A 12,680-nucleotide genomic window follows, 5' to 3' on the forward strand; every position below is an offset into this window, starting at 1 on the left:
TGACAAACTTGATGGCTCAGACGCATGAGTTATTGCGGCAATGTGACATGGCGTTTCGTCGGGAAGAATAATATCATCAATATGGTCGACAGGTTGCACATATCCCAACGTTTCCCCACGAAGTAAGCCAATGGGGTAGTTGCAGTGGTTGGTAACCAGCATTACGGTTAAACCAGATGCAATTGTAAGAACGGCAAATGAGAGAACGATGCCCTTGCGTTCAATAAAAACAGGAGATGGCGTAAACACCACCGTGGCGTCAGGTTGCGCCACACATGAAAGGCTTACAGGGACCGAAGCTTCCGGGGGCAAGGTGATGTCGTCGTCAGCGATGAGTTTGCAGAGCCGAGGAAACCGGTCGGGTGGTGGAAATTCATATGTTGGCACAAGGGACACTTCGGCACGTGAACAATCGATGATAGCTTCATGACCTGATAAGAAATCCCAACCGAGGATAAGGTCATGAGAGCAAGATGGCAGAACAAGAAACTGTACGACGTACAAAACGTCTTGGATGACGACGCGCGCCGTACACAGAGCCGAGGGATGAATGCGTTGTGCGCTAGCCGTGGACAGCACCATGCCACAGAGAGATGTGGTCACTTTCTTCAGTTTCCGACAAAATTTGGCGTCCATCACAGAAACGGCGGCCCCGGTATCAATTAACGCTAATGTGGCGACTCCCTCAACATCGACATCAACAACATTTTTCGGCGAAAACGGAGGCCTTGGGAATTGCGCACAAGTTGCAGTTCTTGCCTCCGGAACTGCACTGATTAGTTTCCCTCCTCAGGATGTGGTCGACGACGCATAGGCGATGGCGACCGGCGACGAGGGGATGGAAAACGAGCAGTCGATGGGCGGCGATCCGAGTCTGAGTGCCTCTGTTCATATGCAGATGCGGTGGCCTGCTGCGGCGTGTAGGTAGGAGTTCCGAAGTATGCGTTTGCAGGTGTGGGGCGACGGCGGCAGAAGCGTGCAATGTGGCCAGCGATGCCACAGGCGAAGCAGATAGGACGATTGTCTTGGGTGCGCCACTCATTGGATCGACGGAAAAAGCGAGGTGAGGGCCTGTAAACTGGAGGCGAGGCCGGAGGAGGTGGAGCTGATAAGGCGACTGGATGCGGTGGGGGCCGCGCGACCACAGCTGCGTAGCTGAGAGGTGAAGGTGGTGCAGGTGGTGCGTAGCCCACTGCTGAGAGATTAGGTGCTACTGTAGTGCATGGGTAAGGGGCCTGCACTGTAGGGAGGACATCACAAATTTCCGTGCGTATGGCCTGCTGCAGTGTCGTAGGCAGGCTTGCGGTGGGCGCGTCGCTATGCGGCAGAAGGTAGAGCTGTCGGGCGACTTCCTCCCTGATGAAGTCTTTGATCTGGTTGGACAGACTTTGTTGGCAAACCTTGGCATTTGTGAGTGCGACGGCCGAGATCGAATCCGGCGGTGGGACACTCTGTCGGGCGATAGAACGCTGATGGCGCAATTCATCAAAGCTCTGGCAGAGGCTTACGAGGATTGCTACCGTGTTCGGGCTTTTCGCTAGCAACATCTGGAATGCGCCATCCTCGATGCCCTTGAGAATCTGCCGAATTTTCTCTTCTTCGGGCATAGATGGATTCACACGCCTGCAGAGGTCGAGCACGTCCTCTATGTAACTAGTAAATGTCTCGCCAGGCTGCTGGGCTCGGTGGCGCAGGCGCTGGTCAGCGCGGAGCTTGCGGACCTCTGGTCGGCCGAACGCTTCAGTGACGAGTGTCTTAAAGGAGGACCAGTTGGCAATGGCGGTTTCGCGGTTCGTAAACCAAAGTTTAGCTACGTCTGCCAAGTAAAAGATAACGTAGGCGAGCTTAGAGGCGTTGTCCCACTTGTTACTGGCGCTTACGCGTTCGTACAAGGAGAGCCAGTCTTCGACGTCTTGCTCACCACTGCCGCTGAAGATTGGTGGGTCACGTTGGCGAGTAGCGCCGGGGCAGGTAGACGGGACAGCCGGTGGTGCTGGCTGGGCTGGGATGGGCTAGTTGGCGACTGCGTCAGTCATGTTTTGCAGTGGTCTGTCGGGCAACTTGCGAGAGTGGAGCTCCAGGTCTGCCTGGGGATCTCAGCAGCCTCCACCAAATGTGATGACGTTTCCCGGAGAAGTCGCAACGATGTCGCAACGAAAAATGGCCGTACGACAAGTCTGACAAAAGGCGGCCCAGGTTCTCGTGCAATCAGAGCACGGGGTTTTTCCTTCTCTTTGGAAGGCGCATACACGTTAGTGCGTATGCTCCACTACACTTGCAACAAAATTGCTACCCTTGTGGTTCCCTTAAACTTCACAAAACGTCACTGGTAGCATGACGTCTAAATTTCGTGTACCATATCCTCTGCGTTTGAGCTGAGAAAGCAGAGGCTGATTCATATTCTTTGATAAAAAATTGGAATTCGTTGAAGAATGAACAGTTTTTATTTTTCGTTCTCGGAAAAGGTTAGTGCATTGAACCCCAGCCGCGGCGGCCGCATTTTTGATTGAGGCGGAAGTGCTTGAGACGCGTTTACTCAGATTTAGGTGCACGTTAAACTGCACCAGACAGTCGAAACTGCTGGAACGCGCAACTGACGCGTCTCCAAGAATCATATGGTGGTTTCGGAACGTCAAATCTGATAGATTTTATAAAATACACCAGTACACTATCAATAATTTATATGGTACAGATGTCGTTCACCAAACGAGCCTTGTAAAGGTTGGTACTGAAGAATGCATGCGCGATAAGAAAAGTGAAAAATTGGCAGATCCCACGTACAGTGGGAATCGATAATATGCGAAGCACGAATGAGAATGAATGATATGTCACTTTAAAGTCAGCACAACCATACAAGGTCGAGGTAAATTATGCCGTACATGACTTTTGTGTCATGATTATGATGTTTTGTTGTATTGTTTACCTTCGCTATCTATTCAATCCACGTGATACCGAATTAAGTATATGTGGAGCCAGCGAAACGTCCGCGAGCACGCTATGAGCATGGTATGTTGTCATGTTCTTACATAACACGCGTGTCAGGATAATCATGTTTGCACCAGTCATATATTTCATCATTCATTGACGTAACGTCACACCATATTTGGTATATGTGGAGCTAGCAAAACGGCCGCGAGCACCTCATGAAAGACCCAATATACCCCAATATAGCGTTGCTGCGCGCACGCTGGGCGCAGCGGTGATACGTTAATAAAACGCAAGCATTCTACATTCTCATGCCAGGTGCGACCAGCGTCCGTCGGCCCAGCCCGACGGCAACCGGCGCAAAGTGCGACATGCTGCATTTCGCACCGATGCGTTACCCAGACAGCATTGCATCTCCCTCTTTTCGTGACAGAAGGACGCTGGACGCGCTGAAACGCGCATGTGTCAAAGCAACGCATGCGTCAAAGCAACGCGCATGCGTCAAAGCAACCTTATACAAATACCACCGTTCAGTGGACATTTAAGGACTATACGAGGGGTTACTACTACTACCAACACGGGACATACGACCCATGGCGTAAGTTGCTTCGCCCCTAAAAAATACTGCTATATCCACAAACTTTATCACGTTGAGGAGCTTCCTCGAAGGTGCATGGGGCGTTTCTTGATGAGATCATTCCTATCGGCTGGCTTGTTGACGAGACGGCGCATGATGTGTACGTTGAAGACAGCGTTGTCGAGAATGTTCCTTGGCCGTCGCTGCACAGTGTTGGCCACGCCAATCGACACTTCAACCACTTGCGCTTTTACGTCATAACGAGTGCTGCCGTGGGTATATTGTCTAATGCTCATAAATGGCAGACGTGGGGCTAACAGGTGTTCTTCAACGGGGTTGAGAGCAGGCAGGTGAGTGGGCTCCGGAGGATATCGGTACTCGTGCGTAACACAGATACCATCGTGGGAATATGTCGTGCGCTGTCATGCCTACGAAGTAACGACGACAATGTGGACATACTCACGAAAAGGTGAGTGCGTGGGCCTTGGAAAACTAATGTCTTGGTTCGAGGCCCACCATTTAGTGATTATTGTGGGATTCACTGGAGTGCAACGCCATGAGCTGCAACCTGAGAATTGTATGCTGGCAACACTGGTGTACACGCCGGGCGCTGCCACTGCACCAGGCGCGAGCGTAAGGAGCTTGGTGAGCAAGCTCCTAAAAGATAGACTCCAAAGATTTCATGCCCGAAATTCAGCACTTAGTGATCTTCAAGCCTTTTTCTAGTTTTAGGATAAGAGCCAAGATAAATTGACCGGCGCATTCAGCGTGAATTTAAGGCTCAGAAACTTTTTTCTCTCAATTAAGGAGACCTACCTGAATGTTCATTTTGCCGATTTACACATGAAAGTGTCGCTTGCTTCACGAAAATTTTAAAGAAGAAATGATTACACCCCCCCCCCGCCCGCTTAAACCTGATGAACTAGACGAAAACTACAAACGTTGTTGTGTAAGTTGGAACAGAAATTCTGTATTGGTGGCTGAATCGTACAATGGATAGATTTACGATGTCCAGTAATCTTCAGAAACATTTATATGCTACTACTTACTCTCACAACTTACTACTCTAACCTTTGAACGCTATACAGTCAGTATGAGCTATGTTGAACGATGTTTCACTTCTCAGCTTCGTCTTGTTTCGAATATCTCGAATATCTCGATACAAGAAGGTGCATGGTGCAACTGACTTGCGAAGTCAGTTGTGTACTTGTGGGCAGCGTAGACAACGTTCTAGCGAAAAGGCCCACCTAAATTTTATCTTTAATTTGCACATGTACCACTTCCCGTCATTTAAAACGTTTGTTTGAACGCATAAAACTAGTAGCTATTCGTCAATTCCTCACCCTGCTTGTGAGCCACATAGACAAGGCGAACAAGAACAAGTATTTTGTTACTCAGACTTGATAGCCACTAGTGCATTATGTTGACTTGCCTTCATGAGCACCAGAGAGCAACGGGCGAAAGACGCGGGCATGCCTCCGCTGACAAGTCAAACAACGATGGCTAAAAAAGGAGATGCCAGGCTTGTTCGTTATGTTACATAGAAATAATAACAGAATTCCTAATTGAAGTTTACCGTATCCGGAAATATTCCATGGCACAAACCTGAAATTTTTGTACTCATCAGGGAAGTAAAGCAGCCGATTTGGCGCAAAGCTGCCACCAATGGAAACCTTGATCAGTAGCGGCTATTTTCGAAGTTGCCTTAAAGACCATCACAGATTATTATCATCACCTAACTACACAAGTGTCTAAAAGTAACAAAATTCGCGTGCGCATATGCATCAATCGCGCTGTTGTGTTATGCACATGGAGGATAGACTATCACGATGTGTGTACTTACCTTAATCTGTCATGTTTTAGTCTTGAAATTTTTGAAGTTTGAAATTGCACATACCTCACCAGGTTGTAAGGTAGCAGAGTGGTGCTTGAAACTGATTGACATTCCTACCTTTCTTCTCTCTCAAGTTACTCTCTTCTTTCACCTGAAGAATACACATAGTATCATGTATATTGTTTTTGTGCGGGGAGCGTACGCAATGTTTACCGCATCGCTCCATCTCACTGCTTGTGAATCAAAGGGGATCCAACTAATTTATTAATCCAGGAAGTTCAAGCGTGTCCTGCTGTTGTAAACATTGCTTTTGAATGTGCGCTCCAGCTTCACGACAGAAATGTCGACAAAGAGCACGAAACAAATGCCGCCGCTCCTAAGAACTCTTCCGTAGAAATGTAGTGTGTTATCTGCTTAAGCCGTCCTCATTTTAAATGGCCTAACTATGTACTATAAATGTCAGCGTAATACGGACACTGCGTTAAACAGAAATTGGTGCTACGACAACTCGGTTTCTTCATGCTTTTTCTGTTTCTTCTGTGGTTTCTTTTGCTTGTGCAAATTTAGAGGTGTTGATGTTCCGGCGCATGCGGCTGGCGAATCGAAAACCTTGCTTTATTGAGCGCATGTTTTGAATATGTGCGAGAAGCATTACGACTAACCTTGGGTCAATGATACTACTTTGAAGCAGCGTGTAATAAAGTAACAAAGCTACGCAGAATATCGTAGCGTATTACTTATGGTTATGAAATATATGTCCAACCGCTTGAATCAAATAATTTTTTATCTGTGTAAACTTGACGGCTCAGTGCTGTTTGATAACATTCTTTTCAAAGGAACAAAAAAAAGTCACAGCTTTGCCGCAAAGGTGAAGCAACGAACGCGATAGAAAAAGATTGGAAGATCACGTGCTGAATGACCAGTAGATGAAAACGTGCCTCGTGTTACTCATGCACAAATGACGTGCGTAACGTACTCTCAGGTACAGATAAACGCGAATAAGCGTTTGAGTTGTTACTTCGCTGCGTCTGAAAAGCGCGCTCTTTTCGCAAACGTAGACTGTCCAACAATCGCAGTTACAATTGTGCACCCGGTGACTAAAAAAAAAATTGTCCTGGTAAAAGCCGAGCGCAAGCCAAGACGTACGATCCTTCTTACCGCGAGATAAGTACGTGTGAGAAGCGTCGACTTCCTGCTCGTTAGAGGGCAAAGTACGCTTGGGAGAGCGCAGCCGCAGCGTCGTGAAGATATTGCTAAGCGCGCTCATTGCGTCATCTTGCTGGTAACGCTGAAAACGCGATAGTTCGCCCCTGAGATGCCCGTCAGCAGTGTTGGGTGGTAGATATAGATAGCTTGCTGTTCGAACACTACAGGACGTGCTCCTCGGTGCCTCAGTGATTAGCGACTCACAATCACAATTCAGAGGACCCTAGTACGATTCCGCGTGCCGTGGTAGTTTTTTGCATTTTTTTTCTTTCTCGCATTTTCATATATATATATATATATATATATATATATATATATATATATATATATATATATATATATATATATATATATATATATATATATATATATATATATATATATATATATATATATATGTGTGTGTGTGTGTGTGTGTGTACGGTGAGTGACGGCGACGCTGACGCCAGCGGCAAAATCCAGGGGTCCAAGGGTGAGAGTGTCAGTATAATTGCTATCATAATAAAACAGCCATAGTGCCACGGAAAGTGCAGCAGTCATATTAAAAGCTTCAAGAGTGACATTTACCGAGGCTGTTTTAAACACTCTCAGCACTTCTAATACTAGAAAACTTCCCAGATGCTCACTACGCCATACACCATCTGTTTGCGAAGTCGGGAAGCGCCCACTTTACCGTAATACGTCAAGTAGGAAGAACGAGGGTGCCTGCTACTCACCTGCGATTATGTGCACTTTGATCATTCGGTCGCTGATGAAGATGTGGGACTATGGCTAAGTTATTCGCGGTGAGTTGGACGTATTAAATCAAGCAAGTGTTACGTATTTCGCATTGTGTGGTGCATCGTCAGCAATTTTGCTTCGTAAGGGGCTAAATTACGTATGTTTTCGTGAAATAAAAAAAGAAACGACTTACTTAAAGGCTGGAGAAAACGAGTAATAGGGGCCTTATGGGCTTTCTTGGCAAAAAATACAAGTACTCTTGCGGCTCCTCTACTCTAATGATTTTGTTGCAAGTGTAGCGTATATTCTGCTGCTATTCATAGCGTATGCCATAAAATCTTCTAATTTTCCTTAAGCATTGGAACATTTGATATTCCAGTATCGTCCTTTCGCGGTGAAGTGTGTTGCCCTTGCCAAAGCTCTGAGACAATGTGAGCTCTTGACGTTGAGGGTTATGGCGATAATGAACCTCGATTGGGTGAAAGGGGTGAAAGGCAGGGAGTGACCCGCTCGTTAACTCGTTTTGGAGTTTTCATTTGTGACACATGGCTAAAGATTTCGCATTATGTTATGTCTGTATTACATTTTACTTTTCAACTACGCCATAGAACATATGTGAGTCATAAATATTATAAGCGCGTCCATAAAACAAAACCTTGGACGCGCTCGCAGTGGTTTTGCTAACGTCCGATGGCGTCCTGAGTCAATACGTCGTTACGTTGTCGCAATCTGAATCTGGTGATTGAGAGAAACTTCTGCTAAGTGTAGTCGCTGCCACACTAACAAGAGAGGCTAAGTTCTTTTTTGTCCGCCATAGTGGCGAAGTGGTTATGGTACTCAAGCTGCTGTCCCAGAGGTCCTGGGTTCGATTCTCGCCGTGGCGGTTGCTTTTTGATGGAGGCGAAATGGTAGAGCCTTGTTGCTGAGACGCTTTCATGGGCATGAAGCTCTGCCGAGTTCTACCGTCGAAGAAAACCCTGTTGTTCTTTGACGAAGCCTTCCATGCTAGTCTTTTCGTCATGAACTACAATAATAAAACATAGCTTGCGTGTTCAGAGAGGAGGTTGACTGCTGCCGCAGAATTTTCTGTTGCCTTCTTCCGGAAGTCCGAGTCACACATGAATGTTACATGTCGTCGTGAGCATCTGTCACGTTTTTCGTTTTGTCGGCAATCTCTTTCCATATCACGTTGTTTAAAACGTGGAAAAGATCGCCCTGCCTTGGTAAAGCCTTAACCGCATGCACGCTATTTCCTCGTGAAAGCGACAAACGACAGTAACGAGTGACAAGATTTGCTGTCATGGAGGCCCATCCGTCGCCACCGCTTGTCGCGTTGCGCGTTTCTCAAAACTAGAAAAGATAACCTTGTCACTCGGAAGCCAGCGTCGCATCTTCCGGCAACACGGCTGCGCCCCTGGTCCTCGCTTCATTTGCAACTTGCTCTCAATGCTTGTTAGATGCGCATACTTCTAGGTATGCAATGTGTCGATTACCTTTTTTACGTTCTCATCTCACGCGGAGATTGAGAGAGTGGCCGTAGTTTGTCTTAAATCTAATTATGGAAGGTTTGTTTTGATGTCTTGACGGTAGCGTGTGAAAATTCGGTCACTTCCTACAATGCGAAGTCATCGTGCGAAGTGCGTCGTAGCCGTCGTAAAGTACGCTTTTGGCCAGCCTGTAGCGGTAAACAAAACATTGCAAAAAAAGAAGGTCGTGAAATGCTTTCGTGGCTTCCTTATGTCATAAAAGACAGTAATAAACTTAGCATGTTGTCTTCGACCAACATGTAAACTTCTATTCGCAATTTATGGGCATGCATGCGATAGTAGTCATTTAAGTCACAATGACAGTTTGTAACCGACACGCCGTTGCAGCAAGTTTGTTGCAGCCGCTTGCTAATGTCGTTAGTAAATCGCGTGAATGCGGTTCGGGCTTAAGAACCTGCTTTCTCTCTGTTGAATTCCTTACGTCGTCACAGACTTCTGCACAATGCTTCATTGACTTGTAAAACAGGCATAAATTAGGCTGCCCCAGAAAACTTTGTAGAGCTCCTGCTGATGACAAGATACGCCGTCCTGCTGGTCGTGACATCTCCGCATCTTCCTGACCAACTTCTCGGCTCTTCGGGGACCCATATACCTCCAGACTTTCCTGGAAGTGAAGCTGATGTTCAAGGAAGCGCACGAAATTCCGCAGCTCTTCGCGATTTTGATGGTTCTGTTCCTTGCGCACCTTCTCATTTGCATTGTTGATGCCGCAGTTATCGTTGTCATACTTGTGTGGAGTTCGTAATATTTTAGCGCCAAGTCTTATGGCATGATTCTCAAGAGAATCTCTCATAACATAAAGCAGTAGGTGTAAAGGTTCGTTCAAAGCGCTTTGAGACTTTTCAGATGGACCTGTACTTCGACATAGAGTTCTGGAAATTTGATGGTGCTTCAAGACGACAAAGCTGGCCGTAATTATAAGAGGCTTCAAAGATGTTTCTGTACAATAACCGTATCATTCCGGAAACATTTCTTTAGGATGGCTGCTGCATTTTCACAGAACTCTTCGGATGCTTGAAGTCCGAATATAGCTGTAGTGACTGGTTCAGTGACAAGCGTGCTAGAGCAGTTGAACTTATTGCAAGCGCTGAGGTCGCTGTTTTTTGTGCAAGACTGTCGAGATCTGCGTGCAAATATATTGCCACAGAGACTGTTTACAATATCCGACATTATGAAAAATCAGCGTCCACAGTCTTGTGCGCACTCTTACTTGGGGGCACACAACTCATGCCTCTTGTTCACAGGCATGAGCCAGTGTGGGTTGGAGCTGCGAAGAAGAAGGAGGTGCGTGGGCAGAGGAACAGTTCTTGTTTTTGGAACGCTCTAGCGGACTCTTCCATCCTTTCGTACATAATTTTCAGGGCACATGTTCGCCCATAATAAACTAGTTTTTGACTTTTCCTCTCTTGCACCCGTTACATTCTGGTGGAGGTGCTGGGTACCGATCCCAGTACCTCATCGGAACTTATTCTGTCCCCACCGTGCTTGCCTGAGCCCTTCCACGGCGACACGTTCGAGGATGTGGAGGATTGGTTAGAACACTTCGAGCAGGTTGCGAAAACCAACGGCTGGGATGAAGCAAGGAAACTGCGTCGCGTGTACTTCGCATTGGAGGATGCAGCGAGGACGTGGTATGAAAACCACGAATCGTTCATACCGACAAGGGAAGAATTCCGACGACAAATTGTAGCTACATATGCCAGCACGGATCGTCTATAGAAGGCGAAGAACGCCCTACAGTCCAGAAACTAGCGCACGAACGAAAGCGTTGGCATGTATATTGAGGACATGTCCCGCCTTTTCGAGCGCGCTGACCCGAACATGAACGAAGAGAAAAAGCTGCGTCACTTGATGCGAGGTGTCAAACAGGAGTTATTTGCCGGTTTGGTACGCAACCCACCTCGCACAGTTGCTGAATTTTGCAACGAAGCCACATCCATTGAATGGACATTGCAGCAGCGCTCCCGTCACTACAATCATGACACGAGTAGTGTTCCTGCGGATGTCCTCTCAGCAAACCTGGGAAGTAGCAGCGAAGCGTTGAGGGAAATGGTGCGATCCATTGCGAAGGAAAAGCTCCAGAAGCTGCTGCCCCGACAAGTCGCAATGCCAGTTTCGTCTCTGACTACCATGATTAGAGATGACGTTCGCCACGCCATTCTTCAAGCCGAACCCGAGGCGCAACCTGTTCGACTTGAACAGCAATATCAGGAACGCCCCGTACCTACTTACTCCGATGCCATACGCCAGCCCGCCGTGCATACTGCTTCGTTTGCAGCTGCCAGTGGCTGCTGACCGGCTTCGCGTGGCTCAAACTATCCAGCTAACTCGAGGCCCTGAAAAAGCGACGTGTGGCGCACACCCGACAAGACGCCTCTCTGTTTTCACTGCGGCGAAGCTGGACACCTGTACAGAATGTGCCAATATCGATGAGTTGGTCTCCGTGGGTTTTCTCCAAACACGCCATGCCCCCGAAATGGTGAAAGACCCATTGAAATTGAAGATTAGTTGTCCGGCCATCTGTTTCCTACTGCCGGTTTCCAGCATCAGCCTAGATCACCGGCGCCTGCTTGCTATCGATCGCCAAGTGCTCGACGATTTAGTTCACCTTCTCCACCTTCAACCTCAACACACCGTCGTTCAAGCAGTCCCCATCAGTAAAACTGAAGCCAGCGACCTATGGAGGCAAGGTCGCTGTTGTCCCACCAACTGAAGATCCTCCGTCAAGGTCCCAGTGCAGCAACGACGAGCGGAACACTACAACTAGGTTAGGTAAAGACAAAATTTCTTCAGACTTACGCGTTACCGTAGACGGGTGGGAATTTACCGTTTTAGTTGACACAGGTGCTGATTATTCGGTTGTCAGTTACGCTGCCGCAAAGGATTTAAAGATAGTCCTGACGCCTACGGGTGGACCCCAGATACGCACGGCTGGGGGTCATCTCATCCCACCTGTGGGAAGATGTACCGCACGAATCGGAATTCAAGGCGCTACTTACGTTGCTGACTTTGTCGTACTTCCGGAGTGCTCTAGAGATTTAATACTCGGAATGAATTTTCTGCTAGCAAATGGAGCTGTATTCGACCTGCAGAATTCCAGTGTCTCTTTTTCGACCAAACTGGGCATAGACACAAATGAGCCAGAATACACTGCATCACGTGTTATAGATTGTGATGTTACCGTGCCGCCACGATGCAGCGTAATAGTCGGTGTAATAAATGAAGCATTCGTTGATTCTGAAGGTATAGCGGATGCAAACATCGAACTACTACTCAAGAAAGGCATTTGTGTAGCTCGAGGCATTATTCAAAACGTGGTGGATGTGTCGATGTATTGCTCACGAATTTCGGAAACGAAATTCAGCACGTTGCAAAAGACACTGCTATCGCCTTCCTGCACGGTTTTCAAACAGTGACGGACTTATGTGGTCTGGTGTCAGGACCACCTACTTCGGAACCTGCGCCTGATGTTGTGGCAAGAGTTGCAATCAGCCAAAATCTATCCCCAGCCGAGAAGAAAATCATTCAAGACCTCCTAAAAGACTTCAGCGGATGTGTCTCTACCTCGTCAAACGTACGGCGAACCCAGGTTGTTAAACACCGAATAATAACAGATGAAGCTACAAGGCCGGTACACCAAAATGTGTACAGAGTATCACCGAAGGAACGTGAGATCATAAAGAGCCAAGTGAAAGAGATGCTGGGGGATGATGTCATACAGCCATCCAATAGTCCGTAGGCATCGGCTGTAGTCCTTGTGAGGAAAAAGGACAACACGCTGAGATTCTGCTGAACAGCGTGACCAAGCGGGATGTCTACCCTTTGCCGCGTATTGATGATACGTTGGATCGGCTACGGCACGCAAGGTATT

Source organism: Rhipicephalus microplus, chromosome 2, assembly GCF_043290135.1.
Source record: "Rhipicephalus microplus isolate Deutch F79 chromosome 2, USDA_Rmic, whole genome shotgun sequence".
NCBI lineage: Eukaryota > Metazoa > Arthropoda > Arachnida > Ixodida > Ixodidae > Rhipicephalus > Rhipicephalus microplus.